The sequence below is a fragment of the Schistocerca americana genome, chromosome 9 (genome assembly GCF_021461395.2).
Source record: "Schistocerca americana isolate TAMUIC-IGC-003095 chromosome 9, iqSchAmer2.1, whole genome shotgun sequence".
Taxonomy (NCBI): domain Eukaryota; kingdom Metazoa; phylum Arthropoda; class Insecta; order Orthoptera; family Acrididae; genus Schistocerca; species Schistocerca americana.
Genome location: NC_060127.1, coordinates 4,546,720 through 4,573,719, shown reverse-complemented (window position 1 = coordinate 4,573,719; position 27,000 = coordinate 4,546,720). Strand labels below are relative to the sequence as shown.

General features: G+C 40.1%; 1 pseudogene; it reads right to left on the bottom strand.

Moving 5' to 3' along the window:
• The window catches only part of LOC124551190, a 51,299-nt pseudogene extending 25,478 nt beyond the window's left edge, over window positions 1–25,821 (bottom strand).
• Between the last annotated feature and the right edge of the window lie 1,179 nt (window positions 25,822–27,000).

Here is a 27,000-nt window from a genome sequence, read left to right as displayed (position 1 = left end):
GTCCTGTCATCAGTTTCTTTTATTTACGTGCTAATACACTCAGCTCTTAGCTATGGATTTCTTTACTGGGGAACAAATGCTCAAAATATGAACACAGTTTTCAAACCACTGGTACATAAAAGAACAAAAAGAATATTAACCAAAATTATTAGTCGAGCTCATCATAAAGATCTGTCTGCAACTACTGAAAAGGCTGCTGCCCCTTTTCAGGAACCACACGTGCAGACATTTATTAATCATTTGTACACATCTACACAAATCCTTATAAATACTGTACAAACAACTCTGCCCACGACCATGGAAAAATATCCACATGAACTAATATTTGCCAAGAGAGAATAAAATAAAATTTGAAACAACATTTTCTACCAAGGAATAAAACTGTACAATAAATTGCCATAGGAGATTCAAGAGATTAGTGAATCTTATTAACAGGCAGTAAAAATACCTTTTAAGGAATACATTCCATACAGTGAACATTTACTTGGCTAACACAGTGTAGGGGTTTGGCAAAATATTAATGGAAATATGTAATAATATTGACAATAAAACGTCTGTCATATCTCATAACATCTTGACACTATGTTTCTTCCTTCTTTTCTCTTTTTTTCCTGGAAACCTTTTCTCCCAAAGCTATTCAATGTACAATGCTGACACCTTACCCCCCCCCCCTCTCTCACCCCCCCCCCCCCCCCCCCCCATGAACCATAGACCATGCCATTGGTGGGGAGGCTTGCGTTTTTCAGCGATACAGATAGCCGTACCGTAGGTGCAACCACAACGGAGGGGTATCTGTTGAGACGCCAGACAAACGTGTGGTTCCTGAAAAGGAGCAGTAGCCTTTTCAGTAGTTGCAGGGGCAACAGTCTCGATGATTGACTGATCTGGCCTTGTAACAATAACCAAAACGGCCTTGCTGTACTGGTACTGAAAATGGCTGAAAGCAAGGGGAAACTATGGCCGTAATTTTTCCCGAGGGCATGCAGCTTTACTGTATGGTTAAATGATGATGGCGTAGTCTTGGGTAAAATATTCCAGAGGTAAAATAGTCCCTCATTTGCATCTCCGGGTGGGGACTACTGAAGAGGACGTTGTTATCAGGAGAAAGAAAACTGGCGTTCTACAGATCAGAGCGTGGAATGTCAGATCCCTTAATCTGGCAGGTAGGTTAGAAAATTTAAAAAGGGAAATGGATAGGTTGAAGTTAGATATAGTGGGGATTAGCGAAGTTCGATGGCAGGAGGAACAAGACTTTTAGTCAGGTGAATTCAGGGTTATAAATACAAAATCAAATAGGGGTAATGGAGGAGTAGGTTTAATAATGAATACAAAAATAGGAGTGCGGGTAAGCTACTACAAACAGCATAGTGAACGCATTATTGTGGCCAAGATAGATATGAAGCCCACACCTACTACAGTAGTACAAGTTTATATGCCAACTAGCTCTGCAGATGACGAAGAAATTGAAGAAATGTATGATGAAATAAAAGAAATTATTCAGATTGTGAAGGGAGACGAAAATTTAATAGTCATGGGTGACTGGAATTCGAGTGTAGGAAAAGGGAGAGAAGGAAACATAGTAGGTGAATATGGATTGGGGGACAGAAATGAAAGAGGAAGCCGCCTGGTAGAATTTTGCACAGAGCACAACATAATCATAACTAACACTTGGTTTAAGAATCATGAAAGAAGGTTGTATACATGGAAGAACCCTGGAGATACTGAGAGATTTCAGATAGATTATATAATGGTGAGACAGATATTTAGGAAACAGGTTTTAAATTGGAAGACATTTCCAGGGGCAGATGTGGACTCTGACCACAATCTATTGGTTATGACCTGTAGATTAAAACTGAAGAAACTGCAAAAATGTGGGAATTTAAGGAGATGGGACCTGGATAAACTAAAAGAACCAGAGGTTGTACAGAGATTCAGGGAGAGCATAAGGGAGCAATTGACAGGAATGGGGGAAATAAATACAGTAGAAGAAGAATGGGTAGCTTTGAGGGATGAAGTAGTGAAGGCAGCAGAGGATCAAGTAGGTAAAAAGACGAGGGCTAGTAGAAATCCTTGGGTAACAGAAGAAATACTGAACTTAATTGATGAAAGGAGAAAATATAAAAACGCAGTAAATGAAGCAGGCAAAAAGGAGTACAAACGTCTCAAAAATGATATCAACAGGAAGTGAACAATAGCTAAGCAGGTTGGCTAGAGGACAAATGTAAGGATGTAGAGGGTTATCTCACTAGGAGTAAGATAGATACTGCCTACAGGAAAATTAAAGAAACCTTTGGATAAAAGAGAACCACTTGCATGAATATCAACAGCTCAGACGGAAACCCAGTTCTAAGCAAAGATGGGAAAGCAGATAGGTGAAAGGAGTATATAGGGTGTCTATACAAGGGCAATGTACTTCAGGGCAATATTATGGAAATGGAAGAGCATGTAGATGAAGTTGAAATTGGAGATAGGATACTGCGTGAAGAGTTTGACAGAACGCTGAAAGACCTGAGCTGGAACAAGGCCTCGGGAGTAGACAACATTCCATTAGAACTACTGACCGCCTTGGGAGAGCCTGTCCTGACAAAACTCTACCATCTGGTGAGCAAAATGTATGAGACAGGCGAAATACCCTCATACTTCAAGAAGAATATAATAATTCCAATCCCAAAGAAAGCAGGTTTTAACAGATGTGAAAATTGTTGAACTATCAGTTTAATAAGTCACGGCTGCAAAATACTAACCCGAATTCTTTACAGACAAATGGAAAAAACTGGTAGAAGCCGACCTCGGGGAAGATTAGTTTGGATTCCGTAGAAGTATTGGAACACATGAGGCAATACTGACCCTACAACTTACCTTAGAAGCTAGATTAAGAAAAGGCAAACCTACGTTTATAGCATTTGTAGACTTAGAGAAAGCTTTTGACAATGTTGACTGGAATACTCTCTTTCAAATTCCAAAGGTGGCAGGGGTAAAATACAGGGAGTGAAAGGCTATTTACAAATTGTACAGAAACCAGATGGCAGTTATAAGAGTTGCGGGACATGAAAGGGAAGCAGTGGTTGGGAAGGGAGTAAGATAGGGTTGTAGCCTCTCCCAAATGTTATTCAAACCATATATTGAGCAAGCAGTAAAGGAAACAAAAGAAACATTCAGAGTAGGTATTAACACTCTCTGTACCAGGCCTATTTTATGCACCCGTCCCTAGAAACCGGGCAATTTTACCAATATTAAAAAAATTACTGCATCAAATCTACTGTTTGGATTGTGGCAAATTTGGTACCATCTTGAAGCTGCACATTTCTACTTTAATTCTGAGTGAAAGAAACTACTTTACAATGCACAGCTTTAAGGTACAGTTATAGAAATCACTTAGATGTTTTAAGAATTTAGAAAAAGTCATACGAATAAGGGAATACAATTGTGATTTATTTTTAACCAAAATTGTGGCACTACATTACATGTTTCTGATAGTATACAGTATTACATATAAATTTCACACAGAATCATATTGTTTTTTAGTGTGGAAAATTTTAAAGCAAGGTTCCAGGCAGAGTGCAACGCCACACTGTTCACATTCGTATCGTGTCTCTTTGCGAGAAGCCTTGCCACTCTGTTTCTTGCTCCTGGAACTGCACACGTGACACACACGAGCAGCATACTTCTTAGTAGTTGCAGGTATGTGCTGCAAAAAATGTCTCTTTGTTAGCCGACCTACAGTTCCTTCATTTCTTGGAATGAATTCAAGTGTGTCGTCTTCAACAAGCTGAACTGCAAGCACTGTTATAAAGTCTGTTATTGTAATTTTCTTCCTGTGCACTGCATTGTACAGCCAAAATGCATTTGATACTCCCATAAGCAGCAAATGGAAATATAATTTTCGCCACCATTTCACAGTTCTGTGCTGGAACGGATTGTACTGCAGGCGTTGGTCTCCAATATCCACTCCAATTTTATTGAGGTTGTAATCAAGTACCTGAAGTGGTTTCAATACTACAGACCCATTTCTCTTAGTATGCGTACCAAATGTTGCTTGATGCCTTGTAGACAATGTATACACATCTCTCTTATCTTTCCACTTCATTGCCAATACATTATCTTTACGCCGAAAAGACATTTCGCCCTTTTTCAGCTTAGCAGATACTAAATCTTTAGGCAATCCTTTCCTGGATTTGTTCACAGTACCAACAGCTCCAGTGCCTTTCTCTGCCAGTTGCTGAAATAGCTCTGGACTGGAATAAAATCGATCTAAATACACAGTGTGGCCTTTGTTCAGCAAGCTGCTGTCAGACAACAATCGCAAAATAACCGCAGACGAAGAATTGTCAACAATATGCTTACCAGCATAAACTTCAAAATTTACAACATAGCCACTACTGGCTTCAGCAACAGCATATACTTTCAGTCCATACTTATGAGGCTTATTTTGCATGTAAACACGGAAACTCACACGACCTCGAAATGGGCAAATTCCTTCATCAATTGTCACTTTTTCTGAGGGACGATATGCCTGGATACATCGCTCCTTCAAATTATTATAATATGGCAAAACTTTGTAAAGTGGATGAAATCCATCTTCGCCTGGTTTTTTCTGATTTGAATTGTCAACAAGATGCAAGCATGACAGTATCTGAGTGAAACGCAAACGGCTCATGACATGGGGACAAAAGTTACAACTAAGAACAGGATTAGTGCTCCAATGGTCCGCAATTTTTGGCTTTTTCGAAACACACATGTGGAAAATAATACCCAAGAAACGCCTCATCTCACTTATAGTCACTGGCTTCCACGAACTCAAAACTGAATGGGGCTTCAGATTATTTCCTCTTCTTTTCTTCTGTATTGTCTGTGATGCATACAAATTTGTCTGTCTCTTGAGTTCATTTACGTCACTGTCAGTAAGGAACACTTTACTGCAATCCAGTACAGAACTCGACTCATCAATATCCACTAGTATCTGCCTGGGTGTCGTGTTGACAGGCAGAGGTCGGTAGGTGTCAACTGCAGTCCACTCACTGTCTTTCGGATACGGCACAGCTGCTGGATTTGAAGCAACACCTTCAACATCATTCTCGTCTTCATCTGAAGACAAACTGTCATCAATCTCGTCTTCTAAAAAGAATATCACATTATGTGTAACTACATACATCGTTTACACATGTTCAACAGATATGTGCGTACTGCACAATTACGTGGAAAATTCGGAAATACGTACCTTCAAACACACCATTGCATTCAGAATCGTCTGAATCACTCTCTACATTATCCAGAGTGTCGCTATGATTGATCAAATCCGCAATTTCTGCGTCTGATAAACCGCGCCGAAACATGATGACAAACAACTGATGAACTGAATGATATACAGACTGAGAACGCAAAGATAAGTTTTAACATGAATTACAGCGCTGCCGTGACATCTATGGACGCATTTTGTTAATAAACATCTGAAAAACGTATAGCGCTGGCCAAACCCGTAGAAATAACGTTGCAGTGTTTTGAATGAAATTAAATGTAGCGGCCCGTAAATTTTACGGGCTTGGTGATTTTCGCGCGATCCCAGGCCCGTAAATTTTACGGGCTTGGCGCTTAGAGTGTTAAAATCCATGGAGAAGAAATAAAACCTTTGAGGTTTGCCGATGACATTGTAATTCTGTCAGAGACAGAAAAGGACTCGGAAGAGCAGTTGAACGGAATGGACATTGGACAGTGTCATGAAAGGAGGGTATAAGATGAACATCAACAAAAGCAAAACGAGGATAATGGAATGTAGTCGAATTAAATCAGGTGATGCTGAGGGAATTTGATTAGGAAATGAGATACTTAAAGTAGTAAAGGAGTTCTGCTATTTGAGGAGCAAAGTGACTGATGATGGTCGAAGTAGAGAGGATATAAAATGTAGACTGGCAATGGCAAGGAAAGCATCTCTGAAGAAGAAAAATTCATTAACATCGAGTATAGATTTAAGTGTCAAGTGTAGACTGGCAATGGCAAGGGAAAGCATTTCTAAAGAAGAGAAATTTGTTAACATCGAGTATAGATTTAAGTGTCAAGAAGTCGTTTCTGAAAGTATTTGTATGGTGTGTAGCCATGTACAGAAGTGAAACATGGACGGTAAGTAGTTTGGACAAGAAGAGAATAGAAGCTTTCAAAATGTGGTGCTATAGAAGAATGCTGAAGATTAGATGGGTAGATCACATAACTAATGAGGAGGTATTGAATAGAATTGGGGAGAAGAGGACTTTGTGGCACAACTTGACTAGAAGGAGGGATCGGTTGGTAAGACATGTTCTGAGGCATCAAGGGATCACCAGTTTAGTATTGGAGGGCAGTGTGGAGGGTAAAAATCATAGACGGAGACCTAGAGATGAATACACTAAGCAGATTCAGAAGGATGTAGGCTGCAGTATGTACTGGGAGATGAAGCAGCTTGCACAGGATAGAGTACAATGGAGAGCTGCATCAAACCAGTCTCAAGACCACATGAGATGGCGGTAACAATGGCGTTTGGTAACCAGAGTCATGCGTGTTTCTAACCTCACTTGTTGTTACAGGCTCGAAAATATCGAGCAACACCAGGGGAGCCGTCGAAGGAGAAACGCCGTGTTGCAATCCTGGCGGGTGTACATCACCAGCAACACGGTGCATATTTGTCACAAAATCGGGTATTAGGCGTGGAGCCAAAGTCATTGTTTGAACACTGTTGTGGTAAAACACATGAAAATATCTGGCGCGGTCATCGCGGGCACTGTCGGAAACCGAAAACGAATAACTAAGAAGCTCGGTGTCACCACTGTGGTGGATGTTGAGAACTATATTTTATTGCACATCATGGCAGAACAACACATACGGAACTGAACTTTAACATGGCAGGAATCAAAGAAGTCAGAGATGAAATACAATGCAAAGATGGTTTGTTTATGTACCGATACTTCTGGTGACGAGTTTATCAGCACCACAATGTAAACATTTGTGGGAAAATATTGCACTGGACATGTGACTTCACACAAGGAATGTTATACCAAACTAAGATAAGCAATGCATTAACTAAATATGTATAACAAATCCAAGAAGGGAGTTTCTCAAGTGCAGTGACCAGTGAAAATTATGCAATACTTTCATCAATGACCTCTCCTGATACATATCTACAACAGAAGAAGTAAAAATTACATATATGCGGAAGACCTTTTTATTTGTATTTCATTATCAGATGACAAAAGGAGACAATTATCAAATAAAATGGACCTGAAAATATATTCACAGCTGCAAATATGGGCAACATCCAACTGTAGAACGGAATGATGACATCAAAAATTTGTGCCGGATTGGGACACAAACATTGCTTTCCTGCTTGTTGCTAGTGGTCACCTTAACTATTTCAGGTGGTGTCAGCAGATAAAACTGCAATGAAATATCATAAAATGAACCAAGTAACAAATTGCACCAAAGGATTGGTCACATGAAAACCTTATGGAAATAAATATGTACTTGGAAAACACACTAGGAAATATTTTCTTTGTGTCACTCTCACCCAAAATTAACTCTAAAAATTGAAGGGCAGTATATACAGCAGAACGAACACCCTAAATACTTGGCATGTGTAGGGATCAAAAATTAAACTCGCAGCCCCACATAAATAAAACTGCTGAGAAAGCAAAAAAGCTGAGTCAGTGTACTGCAGACATTAGCCAGTAGTAAATGGGGATGTTCAAGAACACTGCTCAACAACACTTACACAACCCCCATATGACCAATTTTAACACACAGTAGTGAAGCATTTGTTATGGCTACCACCAGAAAGATCAGCAGGTTAGAGATAGTCCAGAACCAAGCATTAAGAATTATAACTTATGGAGAAAAATCAACATCTTTCGTATCCAAGAGAATTGTAACTGGATTAGAACCTATTGAAAAAATATTCAAATGTTAAACATGAAAAACTGATTAATCTAGCTAATCATATTAAGCCAACCAAAATTATCAAGTTTTGGAAACATAATATAATTGGACAGATAAAAAAATCTACTCACCAATGGCAGCAGCAGGAGTCAGTGGCTCCTTCTTCTGGCAGAAGGATTGAAGGGGAGGAAGAGAGGTGAGGGATTAGGGGAGAAGACTGGTTAGGTTTAGGAAATGGAGAAAGTTACAGAAAAGTCACCCATAATGTGTCAGACAGGACAAGAAGGAAAGAAAGATGGTTGTGGATTGCACCTGGATGAAATCTGAAAACATGAGAGCTTAAGGTGGAAGATAGGGTAAAATGCAAAATGAAGATTACTGACAAAACACCAAGCAAGAGTTAGTAAGAGTGGGAAGATAAGTGCATTATATGTGGTAAATATGTGAGGAGGGAGGGGAGGGAGGGCGATAGACAGATCAAACAACATACAATTGTTGTTGTTGTTGTGGTCTTCAGCCTGAAGACTTGTTTGAGGCAGCTCTCCATGCTACTCTGTCCTGTGCAAGCCTCATTATCTAAGAATGACAACTGCAACATACATCCTTCTGAATCTGCTTACTGCATTCATCTCTTGGCTGTCCTCTACAATTTTACCCTAACACTTACCTCCAGTACTAAATTGGTGATCTCTTGATGTCTCTGAATGTGTCTTATCAATCAATCCCTTCTTTTGGTCAAGTTGTGACACAAATTTATTTTGTCCCCAATTCTCTTCAGTACCTCTTCATTAGTTACATGATCTACCCATCCAATCTTTGGCATTCTTCTATAGCAGCACATTTCATCTCTTCTTGTCTAAACTGCTTATAGTCCATGTTTCAGTTCCAAACATGGCTACCACTCCAGACAAATAGATTCAGTAAAGACTTCCTATTACTTAAGTCTATATTGGATGTTAACAAGTTCCTCTTCAGAAACACATTTCTTGCATTGCCAGCCCATATTTTATATCCTCCCTACTTCAGCCATCATCAGTTATTTTATTGCCCAAATAGCAAAACTCACCTACTACTAACATAACTGCCTCAACATCACCTGATTTAATTCAGCTATGTTCCATTATCCTTGTTTTGCTTTTTTGATGGTCGTCTTATATCCTACTTTCAAGACAATGTACATTCTGTTCAATTGCTCTTCCAAATCCTTTGCTCTCTATGACGGAAATACAATAACATCAGCAAACCTCAAAAGTTTTTATTTCTTCTTTCTGGACTTTAACTCCTACTCCAAAGTTTTCTTTGCTTTCCTTTGGTGCTTGCTTAGTGCACAGACAGAATACCATTGGGGTGGATAACAGTCCTGTCTCACTCCCTTCTTAGTCACTGCTTCCTTTTGATGTCCCTTGACTCTTCCATTTCCCCGTTATAATTAAATTTTGATCTCCCTAGTTGTTGTTGTTGTTGCTGTGGTCTTCAGTCCAAAGACTGGTTTGATGTAGCTCCCCATCCTACTCGACCTTGTGCAAGCCTCTTCATTTCCGAATAACCACTGCAACCTATATCTTTCTGAATCTGCTTACAGTCTTCACCTCTTGGTGTCCCTCTATGATTTTTACCACCCACACATTCCTCCAATACCAAATTGGTGATTCCTTGATGTCTCAGAATGTATCCTATCAACTGATCCTTTCTTTTGATGAAGCTTTACCACAAAGTCCTTGTTTCTGAAATTCTATTCAGTACCTCCTCATTTGTTACATGACTGACCCATCTAATCTTCATCACCCTTCTGTGACACGACATTTATTATCTAAAGTGTGTATCATCCAAGTTTCACTTCCATACATGGCTACGCTCCAGACAAACATCTTCAGGAAAGACTTCATAACACTTAAATCTCTTTTCGATGGTAACAAATTTCTCTCCTTCAGAAATGGTTTTCTTGCCATTGCCAGTTTACATTTTATATCCTCTCTACTTTGGCCAGCATCAGTTATTTTGCTGCAAAACAGCATAACTCATCTATTCCTTTACGAGTCTTATTTCCTAATGTAATTCCCTTAGCATTTAATTCAGTGATATTCCATTATCTTCTTCATGCTTCTGTTGATGTTCATCTTATCCTCCTTTCAAGACTCGACTACTCTTCCAAGTCCTTTGCTATCTCAGACAGAATTACAATGTCATCAGCAAACTGCAAATTTTTTATTTCTTCTCCCTGGACTTTACTTCCTAATCCAATTTTTTTTTTGGTTTCCTGTACTGCTTGCTCAATGAACATATTGAATAACATCAGAGATAGGCGAGAACCCTGTCTCATTCCCTGCACAACCACTGCTTCCCTTTCATGCCCCTCAACTCCTGTAACTGCCATCTGGTTTTTGTACAAATTGTAAATAGCCTTTTGCTCCCTCTATTTGACCCCTGCTACCTTCAGAATTTCTAAGAGATTATTCCACTCAACATTGTCAAAAGCTTTATCTCTAAGTCCACAAATGCTATAAATGTAGGTTTGCCTTTGCTTAACCTGTCTTCCAAGGTAAGCTGTAGGATCAGTATTGCTTTGTGTGTTCCTACATTTCTACAAAATTCAAGCTGATCTTCCCCGAAGCCTGCTTCTGCCAGTTTTTCCATTCGTCTATAAAGAATTAGCGCTAGTATTTTCTGCAATTGTGACTTATTAAACTGATTGTTTGGTAGTTTTCACATCTCTCAGAAACTGCTTTCTTCTTGAAGTCTGAGGATATTTTGCCTGTCTCATACAACTTGTGCACCAGATAGATTCCTCTCCTAAGGCTATTAGTAATTCAGACAGAACATCCTCTATTCCTGGGGCTTATTTTGACTTTTATCTTTCAGAGCTTTGTTAAATTCTTCTCGCAGTATCAAATTGCCGATCTCATCTTCATCTACATCCACTTCCTTTCTTGAATATATTGCTTTCAAGTTCATGTCCCTTGAATAGATTCTCCACACACTCCTTCCACCTTTAAACTTTCCCTTCTTTCTTTAGACTGTTTGACCATCTGAGCTCTTGATATTCATACAACTGCTTTTCTTTTTCCATAATGCCTCTTTAATTTTCCTGTAGGCAGTCTCTATCTTTCCCCTAGTGAAATATGCTTCCAAATCCTTACATTTGTCCTCTGGCCATTCCTGTTTAGACATTTTGCACTTCCTGTCAGCCTCATTTATTAGACATTTCTATTGCCTTCCACCTGCACCATTTGCTGCATTTTTAAATTTTCTTATTTCATCAGTTGTCCGTGGATTCCTACCTGTCCTTATCTTTTTATCTATTTCATCCTGTGCTGCCTTCACCGTTTCATCTCTTCCATTCACATATGGAGTGCAACAACAACACCTCTGTGTGTGCTGTTACTACAGTAATGTTGTCTTCATTATCCCTATGGGTGCGATATGTAGGGGTTATTAGCATACGGCTAGATTCCTCACTTAAAATTGGTTCTAGAAACACTCTAACTAGGCTTTCACAGGATAGTTTGCATCTACCTTCAATTATCTGCCAGTTCAGTTCTTTCAGCATCTCTGTGACACAATGGAAGTTATATGGCAACATAATACTCCACGTAATGTATTGAGAAGTGTACTAAAAGTGCGTATTGCAGACTCCGCAAGACTAAACCTAACACTGTTACATTACTATACAATAGGGAGTGTGTGAATCGTGAGCAGCTGCAGTAGCCACAAAAATAGGACCCCATGTCTGTTATTCTTTAGGATTCCTAAGAATCCTAAGCAGAGTGAAACATCACGGTACAGGACTGTTTAGTTACGATTCTCCTTTAACCTACAGATATTTTAAGCAACTCTCAAGCAATGTGTGATGCCTATTTCAGGAGCTAAATTTCCACCCATAGATTGTTCAACATCCATAGTTTTGCAATAATATGAGTGAGTATTTTAAAATCACATCATTGTAATCAAAATAAATCAAATGTTCCCTTAAATCATCTTTCTACAGATTACCTACGAAAAAGTTTGTCACCTTATATACAAACCTTCCACAGGCTGACATGGTCTGTGTTCATATCTGGCACCATTTTTTTCCCATTATCCTTTGGATCCACGTCGTAGAAACCGACCGGGTTATGTACAAGGTACAAGTCGACATAGTCTAGCTGCAGGTCATGCAGCGACTGCTTGAGGTGCTTCTCCACACATTCTGCACGGTTTCCTGTCAATGGCAGCTGAAACACAGGAAAATTCTTTTTTAAGTAATACTGGAAAACAAAGCTAGTTTCAATGGTTGACAAAGTAGGCAGGCTCATGAAGACAACTTATTTTGCTTGTATGTATACCATTTGAAATTATTTTCCCATCAGATGCTCACAAAAATCTTCACTGCACAGATTAGAGAGATCAGAATAAGTTGAAAAGTAAGTCCCAGGATTTCCCATTCTAAATTGTTCAAGCAGCTGGGAATACTTGTCACCAGTTCTTTAGTACATATTTTCCTTTATGTGTTTTATGAAGAAACCTGCTCTTTATGAAAGCAACTGAGCAGTCCATTGCATGACACCACACTAAGGGAGGTGTCTGGCTGCCCTTTTCTGTGGCTATGAGAGCAACGTGCAACATTTAGATTAGATGTACTTTTTGTTCTGTGGATCCACAGTGAGAAAACCCTCATCTAGGATAGGTCATTAAACGAAGTGCGGAAGTGATAGAAAAGTCTTACACATTTGTTGTTTAAGAAAAAATAGCAAATCCCTCACAAACATCTTAATGTACAACACAGAGAGGCGTGTGTAACAAGGATAATATGTGGTATTCATTCCAGAAGCTCTTTAAATAGTTTGGTACACTGACAACAGTCTCACAGTACATTTACTGCTGTTGTCAGTAAGCAATCAGTATGAAAAGAAGTGTAACATTCACAAACATAATACTAGAAGGTGAAATGATTTACTGTACACTAGCCCTCACTGTATCATCAGTGTGATACCAAGAGCAATGAGGTGTATTCTGTCATAAAATCTGTGTTGAAAGAATTTAATGGGTAATAAAAGTAACTTCAAACACAAACTGAAATTATACCTGCTTGGCAACTCCTATTCTACAAAAGATTTTCTCTACATGTAGCTGTGTGACATGATTGTGGCTTTTTCTTTTTTAAGGAGAGCGGGATTGATAGTTACTACACAAGATAAACAAATGATATACATGTTCTGAAAAGAAACACAAAAAATATGTACTGCACTATTTTACCCCCTTTACACAGCCACCATTCACTGACACTTGGGAATGTTCTCCTATTAATTGCTCTTGGTACCCGCCTGTCACAAGGGAGCCTATTTTACAAGGAGGTTGGTCTTCTTTGGAATAAAAAATGCTTTTTCATAATATTTTTGGGTCATATAATGCTATCCATTACTTTATCTCTTAGCTAAGAGTCAACATTGCTTTGAAACTATTATTAAGCCCCTTAGTTTCAGGCTTCTCAGTAGTGAAGTTGTTATGCTTAGGAAACGTCTTTTGCAGGAAACTAATGACATCTTCTGGAGTTGTCTCACTTCTAACTCTCCTCGGATGAAACAAAGCCTCTCTTTTCACCACATAGCATTCCTTGTTTTTCTCTTGTACCAATTATTGTTTTAGTCATGTTTTTAGATTTGGCATTTCCAGATGCAACTGAATTTTGTGATGGTGAGCATGCGCTCTGTCTGACACTGTGTAGTGTATTTTTGTACAAATGTTCTTCAGCCGCAGTCTCAGCACTAAAAAGTGTACATTTCTTCTATTTCCCTGCACACTTCTGGAAAACATACCTCTGTATTTCCAAGTAATAAGCGAAAGGTCAAAGTTTACATTCCAGTTACAATGTGTTTTGTGCAGATGACACACATTTCAACCAAGAGTGGGTCATCTTTCAACACCTAAACAACAACAGCTCTTTTTATTTTTAAATCAGCCAAACAACATTTTATTGACGTAATAGATCTATAATATTCTATGGATACAAAGCAGAAAAATTACTTGTACACAGTTCCACTGCTTATATGAGGGCTGTTTTCTTTTTTCAACCTCTGATTGCTTAGTATAGAAGCTACGCGAGTGGCAGAAAGTGGACATGCACTGTAGGCTGCTGCACAACACTTGACCTACACACTCCGCCATTGCTGACCTCAAGGCATCAGTTTGCGTTGCACTACAGCCACGTAAACATGGTTGCCGTCATTGTTGCTCCCGCCAAGTGTGAATTACAAAGTGTAATTCGGTTTCTGCAAGCAGGAGGGAATAGCGCAGCAGAAATTCATCGGAAAATGAACCGAGTGTATGATGATAACTTCATGACTGACGGTGTTGTGCGTGAATGGTGCTGAAAGCTTAAAGATGGCTGAAATGACATGCATGACGAAGACGTCCAAGGACGCAAGTCTGTCATTACAGCTGAGCTTGTTGAATGAGTTGACAGAATGGTTAGAGAAACTTGTAGGTTCATAATAGCTGCTTTGTCTATGGAAATTTCGGAAGTTTCAAGATCCACTGTACACTCTATTGTTACTGAACATTTAGGCTACAAAAAACTTTGTGCTTGCTGGGTTCCAAAAATGTTGACGGATGCCCACTAAAGTCATCGAATGGCATCAGCTTTGAATTTTGTTGGCCTTTCTCACGATGAAGGAGAGAACTTTTGAAATCAATAGTTACTGGAGATGAAATTTGGATCCAATATGGGACACCAGAAACAAAATGAAAATCACAGCAATGGATGCATCCAAATTCACCAAACAAACCAAAATAATTCAAACAAACATTCAACAACATAAAGGATTTGGCTACCACATTTTGGGACCAAAAAGGTGTGTTGCTTGTAGAGTTTATGCAAACTGGAACCACTTTCAAGGCAGCTGCTTATTGTGAAACTTTATGATGTTTGTGGAGAGAGATGCAAAAAAACGAAGAGGAATGCTGACTTCAGGAATTGTGTTGATCAAGGACAACACTCGTTCACACACTACTGGCACAACCCAACAGCTCCTTGAACAATTTCAATGGGACATTTTCAATCATGCACCGTACAGTCCTGACCTGGCACCCAGTGACTTTCACCTTTTCCCTGAACTGAAGACATGGATAGGAGGGCAGCACTTTCAAGCCAACTAAGATCTTCAAAACAACATCAATGCTCATTTGAAATCATTGCCGGCAACATTTTTTGAAGCGGATATTGCAAAGCTTGTCCACAGATACGATAAATGTCTCAATCTTTTCAGTGATTATGCTGAAAAGTAACCATAAGTGTACAAAACTTTTGGTAATAAAATAATTGTTTTCTATGAACTTGTCTTATTTATAGCCTATCGGCTCTCGTCATATTTTGTTGCTCTTTTCTATAAACTCCACAAATAAGAAAGAATTTGTTTGCCATCCTTAAAGTGCCATAATTTCAAGTCCACATTTTCATAATGAGAGTTATCTTGTAAAAGAGCTTCACCATGTTCACTATCAGAAGATTTATCCAACATAAATTTTCATAGAGCCTTACATTTAAAATTTTTTCTAATATTCCATTTTCTTTCCACCAATCTTTCAGTTTTTTTTAATGTTTTAAAAGTTTCCAGTTCAATTAAGTTATTTTAGCTCAGTTAATACTGATAGTTTCACTTTTTTCATTCTTGCAGTTTCAGTTTCTGCTGCTGTGTTCAGAAATGCCAGATGTCCTCATCTTCAGGTCTCCTTAACTTATGCTTGTTTTCAGTTCACTGCTTTTTCTGATGTAAGCCTAGGACCACAGCTCATAAAATCTAGGTAACTGTTTGTTTTTGCTGTGTTCATATTTGTGCAGTTCATTTCAGCACACAATGAACCAACTACAATGTCCATGTTGTTTATTCACACTGTGGCGAAATCATCTGAATATATAGCATGGTCACAATAGTCAACAAATTATGTGAAATTAGCTTTACTAAAGCTATTACTCTTGACAGGCTAGTGTTTTCAGGTTTCTGTGCAGTGTCATGTTCTTTGATATGCTTGAACTCAGCTGTCATATCTTATTGGCAGGTAGTCCTTAGATTATTTCAGAACGTCTTACCTTTGTGACAATAAAAAGATCTTCTCTCTTGATTTTTCCAGAATCGAGCCATTTCTTCAGTGCCCTCCCAATTTGGGCTTCATTGTTATACCTCCGGGCTGTATCTATGTGTCTGTACCCAATCTCCAGTGCTGCATCTATCGCCTTCTCTACATCATCTCCCAGTGCCTGTAACATCAACAGTAGTGTGATAATTTGCTTGTAGTAATTTACATTTAAAGAAGTACGTCAATGATTATTTTCAGGTTATGTCCATCGACGTGCAACTGAATAAAGAACAATTTTATCATGCCGCTGACATTGTCATTCACACTGGTTTTATTCAGCTAATCACAGACACACATAATCTAAAAATTATCAACATAAATATTACATGCAACAGAGAGTTACAGGAAACGAAATATTTTTTTTGCTCTTTTTTAAAAAAAATTGCCCCAGTGAACTATTTGTAATGAATTTCTTACAGAATAACATTCTGTAACTGCAGATGGTGTATCAGGATTTTTTTACCAGTTCTAAAGTACTTTTTTAAAAAAAATTGTTATGGCAACACCTTTACATTCAAATTTAATAAGCCTGGTGAGGCACGCAAGCTAGCCACCTATGAAATCCCACTGAAGTAAATGGAATATTGTTGAAGCAGCATGGTGAGATGCCATGGTCTTCCGTAGTGTTGAGCTGAATTTCCTCACGGTGTGCCCCAGTGCTGCACTGGCTCAGTCATTTATGTGTCCTGTCACAGCAAAGCAGTGCAGTGCCACTACAAATACCCACGGTTCCAAACTAGCAGTACCTCACCTTCAACTACTGCTGAAACCGAGACGTACTCTGTGTCAGCTATTGGTTCCGTGTGGCCAAGTCAGTTTCTTCTACATTTATGTTTAGCCACTAGCTGTCGGTCTAAGAGCCACTAACAGCCCTGAGGATCCTGTGGCTCGAGCTGGTGTCACCGGGATGGGACAACCTCCGGGCAATTGCGTTCATCTGTGGGCATCTCTGAGGGGTCCCAGGTTTGGGAACTGCACACCAGCACGGCATACACTCGATTGGCCACCAGAGTGGCTATGCAACGACTGCCTGCCAGACACTTTCGCTGTGCCGCACCAGCTCCCACTGCTTCACTGAGGCAGCTCTCCCATCCAGTGTCCTCGTGCTGCCGCAGCTGCAGCTGAGCACTGTGCCATACACTCGGTTGGAGCTAGCAGCTGTTACCCAGGGGTTTTGCAGATTATACTCATGTATGTTAATGGTACTGGTAATCAATCAAAAACGAAAAAAATGAATTTAAGGAGGTAGAGGGCATAACAAGATAGGAAGTAAAGAGATCCCAGCTTGCTTCGTCGCAACCCCAATGAATTTTTCACATTGGTACACAGTATCAATAATAAATTAGCACTGTACCAGTAGGTAGTATTTGTGGTTACACATATTACATGTAATACACTGAAATTAATAGGAAAGCTGCCACTTCATCATTCATACCAAACTGGCCTCTTTATCTGCTATCCTTATCTTAATATGTACAAGACCACACTCACACTTGTCAAATAATGGCACTTATGTAAATCAGTTAAGAAAAGAGACCTGTTTACAATTAACACTGCTACTTATCATTCAGCTAACAGATATCTTTATTACTGAATCTGGATAATCAGACAACTATCAATCAGCACTGCAGTGATAAACATCAGGCATGTTTGTTCTAAACCAAAAAGAAATATGGCAAACAGTAGTGAGGTTGTTGTCATGGTTGTGAAATATTGGATCACATTTCTTCAAATTAAAAGGTAGATAATGAGAGAAAACTAATAATCAGGAACTCCAGAGCTGACACCGACACAGCCAAGGGATGCATTCCCAGACTCTCAGTTGCTCCTAGAATCTACTGATAGCCAAAGATACAAAAGGAAAATTATCCTTTAAGGCCAATAGTGAATGGAATCAATTCACCTACATGTAATTCGGCAAAATGTCTAGTCTGTAAACTAAGACCTCTAGCCGGCAAAACAGACTCTCATGTGAAGAACCTGAGGCACTTCATAGAATGTGCAAAGAGATAAATAATTTTACCTACAGACATCACGATCAGCATGAACATAAAGTCATTATTCACAAACTTGCCAGTAGATGAAACTGTCTGATCCTACAAGAGCAAGTACCGCCAGATATATGTGACCTCGATGAGCTATGTTTGTCTTCAATATACTTAAAATGGCAAGGAAAATACTACAGGCAGACAGGTGGCTTAGCAACAGGCTTTTCCTGATCCCTGTTAGCGGCAGATGTATCCCCGGAGGCCTTCAAAGTGACAGCACTTTGTTCAGCTGCCTTACACCCACAATTCTGGTTAAGATATGTGGACGATAAGTTCGCAACTGGGTTTCTTGCTGAAATAGATCTACACAGGTTTCGTGAATGTTTTAATAAAATACAGAGGAAGATACAGTTCATGATCGAGGTAGAGAAGAGTGGAGCACTTCCATTCCTGGGTGTGGAAGTATGCAGGACAATAGACGGCACACCACGGCAGAGACTATACCAGAAGCCTACACATACGCACAACTATTTGCATGCCAAATCCACCAACACTCCCCCCCCCCCCCCCCCCTTTGGGAGTTTGTTATAAAATTTCAAGCTAAGGTGTTTATGGCTCTTTTGTGTTAATGTCAGCCTTGTGTATGGTAGGTCTATGTTACTATTATTTCGAGTATTTTGAACATGCACTTTGGATCTTACATTAAAGTTCTTTATGTTCTCTTTAGCATACATTAAACAATTTATATATATATAAAAACAAACATGATGCGACTTACCAAATGAAAGCGCTGGCAGGTCGAAAGACACACAAACACACACAAACATACACACAAAATTCAAGCTTTCGCAACAAACTGTTGCCTCATCAGGAAAGAGGGAAAGACGAAAGGATGTGGGTTTTTGCAATCCCGGGAGCGGAAAGACTTACCTTAGGGGGAAAAAAGGATGGGTATACACTCGCACACACACACACACATATCCATCCACACATATACAGACACAAGCAGACATATTTAAAGACAAAGAGTTTGGGCAGAGATGTCAGTCGAGGCGGAAGTGCAGAGGCAAAAATGTTGTTGAATGACAGGTGAGGTATGAGTGGCGGCAACTTGAAATTAGCGGAGATTGAGGCCTGGTGGGTAACGGGAAGAGAGGATATATTGAAGAGCAAGTTCCCATCTCCGGAGTTCGGATGGGTTGGTGTTGGTGGGAAGTATCCAGATAACCCGGACGGTGTAACACTGTGCCAAGATGTGCTGGCCGTGCACCAAGGCATGTTTAGCCACAGGGTGATCCTCATTACCAACAAACACTGTCTGCCTATGTCCATTCATGCGAATGGACAGTTTGTTGCTGGTCATTCCCACGTAGAATGCATCACAGTGTAGGCAGGTCAGTTGGTAAATCACGTGGGTGCTTTCACACGTGGCTCTGCCTTTGATCGTGTACACCTTCCGAGTTGCAGGACTGGAGTAGGTGGTGGTGGGAGGGTGCATGGGACAGGTTTTACACCGGGTGTGGTTACAAGTATAGGAGCCAGAGGGTAGGGAAGGTGGTTTGGGGATTTCATAGGGATGAACTAACAGGTTACGAAGGTTAGGTGGACGGCGGAAAGACACTCTTGGTGGAGTGGGGAGGATTTCATGAAGGATGGATCTCATTTCAGGGCAGGATTTGAGGAAGTCGTATCCCTGCTGGAGAGCCACATTCAGAGTCTGGTCCAGTCCCGGAAAGTATCCTGTCACAAGTGGGGCACTTTTGTGGTTCTTCTGTGGGAGGTTCTGGGTTTGAGGGGATGAGGAAGTGGCTCCGGTTATTTGCTTGTGTACCAGGTCGGGAGGGTAGTTACGGGATGCGAAAGCTGTTGTCAGGTTGTTGGTGTAATGGTTCAGGGATTCCGGACTGGAGCAGATTCGTTTGCCACGAAGACCTAGGCTGTAGGGAAGGGACAATTTGATGTGAAATGGGTGGCAGCTGTCATAATGCAGGTACTGTTGCTTGTTGGTGGGTTTGATGTGGACGGACGTGTGAAGCTGGCCATTGGACAGATGGAGGTCAACGTCAAGGAAAGTGGCGTGGGATTTGGAGTAGGGCCAGGTGAATCTGATGGAACCAAAGGAGTTGAGGTTGGAGAGGAAATTCTGGAGTTCTTCTTCACTGTGAGTCCAGATCATGAAGATGTCATCAATAAATCTGTACCAAACTTTGGGTTGGCAGGCCTGGGTAACCAAGAAGGCTTCCTCTAGGCGACCCATGAATAGGTTGGCGTATGAGGGGGCCATCCTGGTACCCATGGCTGTTCCCTTTAATTGTTGGTATGTCTGGCCTTCAAAAGTGAAGAAGTTGTGGGTCAGGATGAAGCTGGCTAAGGTAATGAGGAAAGAGGTTTTAGGTAGGGTGGCAGGTGATCGGCGTGAAAGGAAATGCTCCATCGCAGCGAGGCCCTGGACGTGAGGAATATTTGTGTATGAGGAAGTGGCATCGATGGTTACAAGGATGGTTTCCAGGGGTAACAGACTGGGTAAGGATTCCAGGCGTTCGAGAAAGTGGTTGGTGTCTTTGATGAAGGATGGGAGACTGCATGTAATGGGTTGAAGGTGTTGATCCGTATATATATAAAATAGAGGGAAACATTCCACGTGGGAAAAATATATCTAAAAACAAAGATGATGAGACTTACCAAACAAAAGCACTGGCAGGTCGATAGACACACAAACAAACGCAAACAAACACAAAATTCAAGCTTTCGCAACAAACAGTTGCTTCATCAGTAAAGAGGGAAGGAGAGGGAAAGATGAAAGGATGTGGGTTTTAAGGGAGAGGGTAAGGAGTCATTCCAATCCTGGGAGTGGAAAGACTTACCTTAGGGGGAAAAAAAGACAGGTATACACTTGCACACACACACATATCCATCCGCACATACACAGACAGAAGCAGACCAAATGTCTTTCCTTCCATCTTCTTCTCAATCCCATTTTGTTTCCTTTCCTTTCAACCCCAATTATCCATGTATCAAGGCTGCAGTTTACTGCTTCACAGTATCACTACTCGTGTCGATTGGGACCTCACGACTGTCACACCGATATGGAGTCATTGAATTCAGGAGGTGCAGGTGATCCAGGTCCGGAAACCATTCAGTGCAGCCTTTGGAACCAGCTACTATGAGACGGTCAGGAACGGTGGTTTTTGTATGTTTTGGGAAGAGAGTAGAAATTGGGGGTCAATGATCAGGATGGATGACAAGTTCTACGGAAGCAGTAGTGAACCCCGCAGGCAATCCTGGGAGCGCTAGTCCCCTGACAGTGAGTGGGTTCCTGTAATGACTTCTTTTCCCAGCTCGAATTCATCTGGTCCTTTTCCATGTCCAAAGCTACCTTCCTCAGTGTTGACCTCCACCTCTCTGAAGCCCACATCCAAACACCAGAGCATATAAAACCAAACGATAAGCAACAATGCCAACACTCTGACAAGTACAATACTGTCCACATCAGACGGCCCCTTCTCTACATCCTAGCCATCTGCAGCAGATGAATCTGCTCCAGCATGGAATCCCTCAACACTGACAACATCATCTGGACTCTCCTCTCCCAGAACTACCCCACAGGTATTATTCACAAACAAATGTCCCAGATAGTATCTTCTTCTCACCCTCCGACTAAAAAGTTACAGAAAAGCCAAGGAGCACCCTCCTCGTCATCCAGTACTAGGCAGGCCTTGAGTGGCTCAATACTTACCCTGTCAAGGCTGTGACTTTCTCAAGTTGAGCCCTGAAATAATGTCCTATTTCTCTGATTTCCTTCCCGTGCCACCCACTGTTGTTTTAGGCCACCTTCTAACCTTCATAACAGCCTAGTCAAACCTTATGACCCATAAAATTTGGGAATTCAGCCATAATCAGACCTTGTCTGCTGCTAATATATCAGCTGTAAACCCATCAGTCACCTGCAGAGCAAGTTGCACAGATTGCCACAGAACCTTCTATTTTTTTTAATACTATTTCATAGGGGGCAGGTGGTGGGCTGTCAGCAATACAATCAACCCATTCATCAGCCAGAGGACATGTAACACACATAAAGATGAAAAAACAATATATTAAAAGGTGAAAATATATCTAAAAACAAAGATGATGTGACTTAGCAAACGAAAGCGCTGGCAGGTCGATAGACACACAAACAAACACAAACATACACACAAAATTCAAGCTTTCGCAACAAACTGTTGCCTCATCAGGAAAGAGGGAAGGAGAGGGAAAGGCAAAAGGATGTGGGTTGTTGGTAATGAGGATCACCCTGTGGCTAAACATGCCTTGGTGTACGGCCAGCACATCTTGGCACAGTGTTACACCGTCCGGGTTATCTGGATACTTCCCACCAACACCAACCTATCCGAACTCCGGAGATGGGAACTTGCTCTTCAATATATCCTCTCTTCCTGTTACCCACCAGGCCTCAATCTCTGCTAATTTCAAGTTGAAAGCTTTCCGCTCCCGGGATTGGAATGACTCCTTACCCTCTCCCTTAAAACCCACATCCTTTCCTCTTTCCCTCTCCTTCCCTCTTTCCTGATGAGGCAACAGTTTGTTGCAAAAGCTTGAATTTTGTGTGTATGTTTGTGTGTCTATCAACCTGCCAGCGCTTTCGTTTGGTAGGTCACATCATCTTTGTTTTTAGATATATTTTTCCCACATGGAATGTTTCCCTCTATTATATTAAAAGGTGATATATTCATAACTGATACTAAAATTTGGAAAGATGAATTTGTGAAAGGTCTTATGTAAAAGAAAAATAATTTTTAGAAAAATGTAGAATGAAAATAACAAGAATACATTCAAAACATGATGTGAACACAGTGACCTTAAAAATGAACCACTGCACTGTCACTAAAAGCTGAAGGACTGTCCTGGTAATGGTCATCTGTAGTTGGAGATGAAAAGATTGGGTGTGGGTATAAAGATGGAAGACTGATGGACAGTATCAATGGAGGAGTAGTGGATGTGGGTAGGCAGGGAGGAAGGAGTAGTTGGCAATATCAGCAAGCCTATAATATGAAGAGCACAAAGGAATAGCGGGAGATGGGGAGGGAAGCAAAAGGGAGCCATGATGAGGTGGCAGTGGATGGGACGCATGTATGGTTAGTAGGATAGATAAATGTTGGGATGAATTTCATAGAGTGCGAGAGGAGGGATGAGTGTAGCTGTCGGGTCAGTGGAAAGTCGAGTTTGTGGGTGGTGCAGTTTGTTGGAAGCATTTAATGTGAGTTAGTAAAGACGGTAATTTGATGAGATGGTAAAAGATCCATATGGAGGGGAAGTAAACAGATGCGAAAAGAAAGGCGAAATGCATGACATTTGAGGATTTGGAAAAAAATGATGGAACTTAGGTGCTGATGGTGGAACACTTTAGAACTTAGGTGGTAATGGTGGAACACTCGCACCCATCTTATATACCAGTAGAGCAAGCTGAGTGCCTAAGAAAGCATGGCAAATCATAGTGAAAGAAATGCCACACATGCAGTAGAGACATATGCTACTGCGATTCCTCTTCTTATTCTTCATGGGGGATTTTTCTTTTGGCAAAGTGACTGATCTGAAAAATGGTTCAAATGGATCTGAGCACTATGCGACTTAACTCCTGAGGTCATCAGTAGCCTAGAACTTAGAACTAATTAAACCTAACTAACCTAAGGACACCATGCACATCCATGCCCAAGGCAGGATTTGAACCTGCGACCATAGCAGTCACGCAGTTCCACACTGAAGCGCCTAGAACCGCATGGCCACAATGGCCGGCACTGATCTGACAACTCGCTGCATTTAAGAGGTAGTAAGAGCGAACAATTCATTGTACAAAAAAGGTCCCATACGTACATAATTTTGGAAATCACATAAAAAACTTTCAAATGCACGTGAAGTCACAGCAAAAAATTCTAGACCTAAGAATTTATCTTTAACTGCTTCTGATAAGGTTTTAAAACTTGCTGAGTTAGAGTGAGTTTTATTTTCGATCCATCTTGTGCTACAGAACTGCAAAGGAAAATCTGAGGAGGCTGTATATTCTGTATATTGACTTCTTCGTGGAGGTGTATAATGAAACAAATAATATAAGGCTCTTAAAAATTGTGCAATTTCCCAATGTGTTTGCAACATGCCAGTTTTGAAAGCTCCATGAACTACGTGCAGGCTGCAACTACCTAACTGTAAGAGTTCCGTGCTTTCAGAAATTTCTTTTAGCTCATAATTCAAGGCCTTCCAAACTTTAAAATTCGCGTTTGGTCCAGCCATAGGCAACTGCAAAATTTTTGGAAGATCCTGTAAACCAAAAGATCCTTTCAAAGCATAAGTCACTGGCCCTTGTGCGTTGAATTAAGGCAGAGTAAATATCAGGTTCAAACCTGTGACTTATTTCCATCCCAAAATCTAACTTCAATGTCCATTTGTGTTTTTCAAGAAACGGTGTTTAAACTCTCATCATATCCAAGAACATTGTCGCATTTTTTAAACATATCAATAAGTTTGCCATGAAGGTACATAGCAATACCATAACTAACACTGTACGCAATTTTTGTTCTTTGCAATTGCATTTTTGCCACAATTTGACTATCTGGAAACATTTCCGGTAATGATTACACGTCATCAGCAGAATTCCAGTTTGACAAATGATTATAAATTGTGCGTAAGCACCACAAGCTTTCAGATTTTGTGCCATTTTCTGATAATAAAAATGACTGCACTTAAGTCTGCTTAGATGGCCAGTTTTTTGAAGCTGAAGGTGTCACACATGCTTCTGTAGTACCGGTTGCCTTGTGAGACACTGAAATTCCCGTAAACTTCAAGTAGTATTTAAATTATACTATTCCACTAAGACCAAATACATGCAAGAATGTACAATTACCGTACAATTAGATTTTTTGCCAATTATTATGAAAATCCTGGACTGTTGTCACAACATCCTTGTCTTATTAATAATCTAATGCTTGATTTCTTTGTTAACTTATGTTCTTTGGATCGCTGTGAGTCGATATAGGAAGGAAAAATCTCGAAAAGAGTTCTTCAAAATGGTTCAAACGGCTCTGAGCAGTATGGGACTTACCATCTGAGGTCATCAGTCCCCTAGAACTTAGAACTACTTAAATCTAACTAACGTAAGGACATAACACACATCCATGCCCATGGCAGGATTCGAACCTGCCACCTTAGCAGTCGCGTGGTTCCAAACTGAAGCGCGTAGAACTGCTCGCCACAGCGGCTGGCTAAGAATTCTTCCATTAAATACGTTAAACCAAAAATCTTAACTGCACATCATAATAAGTCATATGCTGAAGCTATCTGATATGCATTCCTGCCAATTACATTCTGTAAAATACAACTGAAATCGTCATGGCGGACTGAACGCAATGATTTCCAAAATCAACACAAATTATTCACAAATAAAAACAAAAAACAGATCTATTTAATTTAAAAAAAAAGGACTCCAGTTACAATTTGCATGGTTGAAAAGAACCACATGATACAATATACCTCAATTGTAATACGCCATATGATGTGAATAAATGAATACAAATCTTGTCTGTATTCCCACAAATCACAGATTGAGAGATTTCTGACTTTTCAGTAAATAATGAAGAGAATGTGAGAATATGGGCATACTGCTGTAGACATGTAACAAAATCTGACATACCTGTGCTGTTCCAAGCCCTAGAATGGGCATTTTGTGTCCATTGAAGAAAGTTAAGTATTCCATTTTGCCAGTCATCTTGCTGTTCCAGGTTTAGCAAGTAGTGAGTAATACTTGTGTACTGTCTGCAGACTGTGCTGTGGGACTCAGTTCTTCAGTACTTACAGCAGTTATCTGTATAATTACCTTATCTGTTGCTTGTCCTTAATGACACTACATAAACAGTGAGATAACTGCTATCAGAGAACATCTGCTATTAAAATGAAGTGGCCATTCACCCATATCTTCACAGAATGTGACTGTAGGTTGATAACTTACCACAACTCTGCTACTTAAGTAACAGTCATAGTCTCTTATCTAACAGTGGTAGATGCGCCCATGTGACAAACTAGCGGGCATAGTTTATACTACCAATCAGATAAAATGCTCACAGTTGCAGGTTGTCAGGGGCAACAAGAGGTTGATTTTCAGTATCATTATTGAGTGAATGTATAACTTTAAAATACTATCGTAATCTACTCATTAAGAGCTAAAATCTCACATTAAAAGTTTAACACAATAAGTCAAGTGTGAAAGAAAGAAACTGTGTAACTCACAGGATGCATATTACCCAGACTGTATTCATCCAGTATTTCAGAATGAGTGTACTTACTAACTCGCAACAAACTTTGCACATAATTTCAAACCTTTACAGAAAACCTCTTCTCTCTCATCCCGCACAAAATTATGAAACAAAGAAATATTATCACTTACTAATTTTCACTGTCCATGCACTAAAAGTGTTGCATCAGGTATGATGTTTTAATCTGTTAGTCCTTTGCTATTAACTGTATTTGCAACATATATTGCGGACAGCATCTCTATGTGCCACTGAATGTACCTGCCAAATTATATCATTGTATGACACATATTTTGGGAGAGATGATGTCAGAAACATTGACATGAGTTAAAAACTAGCTTAAAAAAAAAGAACTGGGTGATTCAGTTCCTTAAAGAATCAGGGTGAGGGGACAAAGTGGTGGTGGGGGGGGGGGGGGGGGGGGAGGCATTACTAGGTTCATATAGAAGTCCTAAAAAGAAAGAAATGTGCTAAACTGAGTACAATCAGAACTGTTCCTTTAAGAATGACGCTTTCATTTTACGTCCCCAATCTGGCTTGTGCTCTGTATTTTTCTGATAGTAAGAACAACTGTTTTACTTTCTACACAGAAACAGTTCCTCCTACTATTTGATATGTCTATCTTCTTTACTTGTATGTGGAATTTTCAAGAGATTAAGTATATTCTCAAGTATTTTATCTTTGCTTAAAGATCTTGAACATGATGCTCA